The sequence below is a fragment of the Eubalaena glacialis genome, chromosome 3, assembly GCF_028564815.1.
Source record: "Eubalaena glacialis isolate mEubGla1 chromosome 3, mEubGla1.1.hap2.+ XY, whole genome shotgun sequence".
Lineage (NCBI taxonomy): Eukaryota > Metazoa > Chordata > Mammalia > Artiodactyla > Balaenidae > Eubalaena > Eubalaena glacialis.
This window is the reverse complement of record NC_083718.1, coordinates 134,200,981-134,206,703: the sequence shown is the minus strand read 5'-3', so window position 1 is coordinate 134,206,703 and position 5,723 is coordinate 134,200,981.

The following is a 5,723-nucleotide window of genomic DNA, read 5'->3' as shown; positions in this document are numbered from 1 at the left end:
TCCCATTGTGATATTTCTGTATTATGTGGCATTAAATTATATTCCTGGGCCCTTTTAATTCCCAACTCTTAGAGGTCTCAGCCACTTAATTTTTATAAATTCAATTGTATAATTATCATGCTCAAATCTTAGTGTTTGCAGATTAGTTATAAAATCTGTACAGGGCAGGTCAAAAGCCACTTTTATAGAGAAATATTACTTCTTATATTTTTATCTGAAACAGTAAATTTGTTGAGGCTAAAGGAAGAAATACTTTCATAGCTAGAAACATAATCAGCAAGTTATTGTCAATACGTCGTAAGTCAAATAATCGGATTTTTAAAATTGTTTGTAGTAAAGGCTTTCAGTCACATTTGCTATCACCATTTGTTTCAGTTTAAAAAAAGCCTATCATTGGGACTTCCCTGACGGTCCAGTGGTTAAGACTCCATGCTTCCATTTCAGGGGGCACTGTTTGATCCCTGTTTGGGGAACTAAGATCCTGCATGCCCAAGGGCATGGCTGGGGCAGGGGAGCCTATCATTGAGCTCGATTAATAATAGTGCTGGGTAGGAGGAGAATACATACAAATACATATTCTTATGTATTGTACACTTCTGAATTATGTGTATGGACCCTGGAAATTCTGTCTCTGTAGGTAGCAGCATTTTGAGGCTGGTTATATCCCACCGTGGTTTCCGGAAGACTTGATTTCTTGCCATTTCAGTACCTTAAGGCTGTGGGGATAAACAAATGACCATTTGAATAAGAAAAGCAAAGGCTATTTATTCTAAGCTTACAATGGAGTCAGCTACTGTCACTTGTTTTTTGGCAGACTCAAAGGAAGGCAGAGCATAGGAATTGCAGAAATTGTAATGCCTGTTAATGTGGATGAGAAACAAAAATTTCCATATTTAAAACTGTTAGATGACTTTTAAATGAATAACATTAAATCACTGTCATAAATGTTAAAAAAAAAAAAAGCTAAGAAACACAAAGGCAGAAGAATGAAAAAGCTTTGTAGTGTAAAAAGAGAAGGCTTCAAGTATGCCCTGATTAGAGGCTGTTGGCCTAGGGAAGCGGTGGGCTGGTTGACTTGAAGTGGGGATCCTGTGTGATTGGGTAGGGGAGCATATTTGGTTTTCTAGGTTTGGTCCTCAGTCAAAAGCAGGGACAAAAATTAAGGAAGCTGTCAGTTATTAATCAAGTCCTAACCATTTGGGGCTGATTATTACAGAAGTTATTGTTTAGCTTCCTGGATTGTCACTAGAGGCAGCAATCAGATTCCTGCACATCTGACTTATAGCAGCTGGCTTCCTGGGTTATTTATTGTAGATAAGGAGTTGGTTTTCTGGGGAGATTGCTGCAGATGGTAGGTCAAAGGTCTATTTTTATATATGGTCTATCCATTGCCTGAGCTTCTGGTGAGCAATAAGTAACTACCATTTTAGTAGTCAGAATTCTCCAGAGAAACAGAACCAATGGGGTGTGTGTGTGTGTGTGTGTGTGTGTGTGTGTGTGTGTGAAGAGAGAGATTGAGAGAAAGAGATTTATTTCAAGGAATTGGATCATGTGATGGTGGGGGGCTGGTAAGTCTGAAACGTGTGAGGCAGGCTGGAGATTCACCTAAGAGTTATTGCAGTCTTGAGACCAAAATCTGCAGGGCAGGCCAGCAAACTGGAATCTCAGACAAGTTTTCTGTGTTGCTGTTTTTGATGCAGAATTGCTTAGCCTTCAACTGATTGAGTGAGGCCTACCCACCTTATAGGGACTATTCTCCTTTACTCAAAGGCTACTGATTTAAATGTTAATCACATCTAAAAAATATCTTCACAGCAACATCTGGACGAGTATTTATTTGACCAAACAGTTGGCATTATAGCTCAGCCAAGTTTGTGGATAAAATTAACTGTCACAACCATGTTCTAGGCAATTTCCCTTATTGCCTGAGAAGGTACCATTTTGTTTATTAGGGTTTAAGAAGCTTATCTACACTTTTGGTTATCTGCAAGTATGTCTCCATTAACATGGTTCACACCGAGATGATGATTCAGTGTTTAAACACTGCACCCCACCCCTTCCCACTTCATAATACATCTAGCTTTGTAGAGGGTAACATAACTGGACAGCCACATACCGATCAAGTTAGATGAGGTCGGGCTTCCAGGACACTATTTTTCACTGAGTTGCTTTATAAGGCACATTGGTCAAAATTCAGTCCTATCTTGTACATTTTCTTTTAGTTTTTTAGTGAGTTCTATTATAGGTAAGGTGCATAATGTGGTCCTTTATTTTGGAATATTGTGCCAAAGACTACTAGCTCTTAGATGTGAGGGGTAAATAAGAAAGTAACAATGAAATCTGGAATTAAACAAAAAAAATTAAGACATCCTTTTTAACAACAGCATAGCCTTAAATGACCTGAATTCCACAGAGGAGCCAGGAAACAGTTGGGAACTACAAACTGATTTTACACAAAATAGAAATCTAATACCCTGTATTTTTGTAAATATAATATGATCACTTAATTACTTAAGTAGACCTAAAGAAAGTTTCAGGAAAAAGGGAATAAAGCTTGTAATGCACTTTAGAAAAACACAAAAGGGAACACAAGTGCTTCATAAGAAACCTCTCTTAGGAGACCAATATCAAAAGAAATAAGAAATATGGCAAACATGATTAAACCAAAGTCGTCAAGGGATAACAAAAGTCTTATTAGTAAAAATAAGAAAACTTCTCTGAGTAATTATCCAAAGACAAGTAAGTATTAAAAAAAGAATTTTCGGGGCTTCCTTGGTGGCGCAGTGGTTGAGAATCTGCCTGCCAATGCAGGGGACACGGGTTCGAGCCCTGGTCTGGGAAGATCCCACATGCCGCGGAGCAACTAGGCCCGTGAGCCACAACTACTGAGCCTGCGCGTCTGGAGCCTGTGCTCCACAACAAGAGAGGCCGCGACAGTGAGAGGCCCGCGCACCGCGATGAAGAGTGGCCCCCGCTTGCCGCAACTAGAGAAAGCCCTCGCACAGAAACGAAGACCCAACACAGCCATAAATGTAAATAAATAAAGAAATAAAGAAGAACAGCAAACTTTAAAAAAAAAAAAAGAATTTTCATCTCCACAGCAAAAGAAACCCTGATTCCATTTGCTTCATAACACAACTACAAACTTAGAAAAAAAATTTTTTTAAATAATTTATTCATTTATTTATCTAATTTTGGCTGCATTGGGTCTTTGTTGCTGTGCGAGGGCTTTCTCTAGTTGTGGCGAGTGGGGGCTACTCTTCGTTGCAGTGTGTGGGCTTCTCATCACGGTGGCTTCTCTTGTTGCAGAGCACAGGCTCTAGGTGCATGGGCTTCGGTAGATGTGGCACACGGGATCAGTAGTTGTGGCTCATGGTTCAGTAGTTGTGGCTCGTGGGCTCTGGAGCACAGGCTCAGTAGTTGTGGTGCACGGGCTTAGTTGCTCCGCAGCATGTGGGATCTTCCTGGACCAGGGCTTGAACCTGTGTCCCCTGCATTGGCAGGTGTTTTCTTAACCACTGCGCCACCAAGGAAGTCCCAAACTTAGAAAAAAAATTATGCAATGTAATTGCTTTGGAATAGAAATTGAAGGTTCATTGAAGAAAGGATTGCTGTATTTCTTTTTCTTAATAACCACATTTGATTAAATATTGACTTATTGCTCACAAAATCAATTTAAATTTGTTCCAGTGAGAATGGTCAGATACTGCAAATATTCCTGATCTTTTGAGTAGTGTGCCTCTGACAGAACACATATAGCATAGCCCTGGGGAATTAAAGATTTCTGAGTTCATTACTAATTTTACAATACTTATACCTCAGTTTCTTCAAATAGAAAAAAGTCCAGACCTATTTTTGTTTGTTTGTTTTTGTTTTTTTCTTTCATTTATTAGCTCAGCTGTTCTCACACCTACCTGTTGAATTAGAAGGCACAAGTATAAGTCCATCTTCTATAGAGAGGAAAGGAAGATTCAGAGTGGTTAGGTGACTACTCCATATCACATGGCTAATAAATATAACTGGCAGAACCAGGGCTAGAACTCTGGTCTTCTGACCTTTCATTTCATTGTTCCAGTGCACCATTCTTAGTCCAGCATAGAGAATTCATAAGCAGATTAGCAAACTACTCTCTTGATATTGCAAGGGTTGTTATTAGTTATTAGTTATTAGTGTTTAGTTGGGAAAGGGAATAGGATGTGACTCTCTAGGATGGACATGTATTTTATTCACATAACTCATTTTATTTTGAATAAAATTTGGCAAAGTCTAGCTTTGGCCTGCTTCTCAAGGGATGGTCTCTGAAATAAATGCCCTGTAGATGTGGGTCAAGCGGGCTGGACTTTTATAGTCCTGTATTAGTCAATCATTAGTTGTGGAGTGGGGAGGGGGAAGGGCAGGGAAGGTGGTGGGGATGGGGGGTTTGAGTAACTTCCCTGGTGAAGTGGCTCCACCCAGCTGAGGCAATTCTCTAGAGAAGGGTGGATAGGAGCCCTGGCCTGGCAATGGGGGTCCAATGGGTATTACAGCACCCACTGCAAAGTAATGTCATGCCTTGTCCTTTTACATTGTTGATGCAGATAATCAATAACCAAACTATAACAGGGATAAGAAAGAGTTTTATTTTAACCAAATTGAGGACTATAGCCTGGGAGACAGCCACTTAGATAAGTCTGAGGGACTGCCCCACAGAAGCATGGTTTTCACACAGCTTTATACCTTGTCACAACAAAGAACATCAAAGGGTCAGGTTTCCAAAAACAAACAAACAAACAAACAGATCAGCATGTACCGGGTGAGTCAGTATGGCCTTGACACCTGGGAAGGCGGTCTTATCATCGAAGGAGTACCTGCATTTGTGTCCCAGGACTGGAGGCATTTAATCTTTATTTTTAATAGGGACATTCTTTATTTGTGGTCAATGCACCCTTTTCTTTAATGATTAAAGCAGATGTAAAATGTATGTTTGATAGGCCACAAACAGGCTGTTTTAGTCAGCATAAAATTCAAGTTAAATCATATATAAGCCAGAATGACTTCCCCACACCTCAACATGTGAAAATTTCTTCCATTAATATCTAACAAGCTCCAAGTTAGTCTAAAAAATTTATTGTGGCTATAATGTGATTATTACACTATGACAAAATTGTTGCCTGACTTCTTTCCTTCCTTTCTTCCTCCTTCCTTCTATACTATTTTTTCTTTTTTGGAAAAATGATTTTTTTCTAGCGAATTTAGGGAATTAGAGGGAAAAGGAAATTTTTAAACACAGGCTTCCATTACAGAAAAGTAAAAATTAGACTTTCTGAGTTCAAAACCCAGGTCAGGTGCTTACCAGCTATTTGATTCTGTTTTGAGCAACTTATTTAAATACTCTAAGATTCAATATCTGTCCTCATCAGTAAAATGGAGATAGTAGTAATGTTTGCTTCATGGAGTTCTTATGAGAATTAAGTTACATAATGTTTGCAAAGCACACGTGCAGTAGGTGCTCAGTCATTATTAGCTGTCCCTTTGGCTCAATAATAACCATTGTAAAATTTCTGTGTGTATGCCTTTGGGTTCTTTCTCTAAGTTATACAGATGGTGTTTTGCATATTGGAATCATGGCAGATAAAAACTGTCCATCCAACTCCTGTTGTGGTTTAGATTTAGAAACTGCTGTTGTTACCAAGTAACAGACTGGTTATCGAGGTTGGAGGGAGGAGGGTTTTCATTTTAGTCCA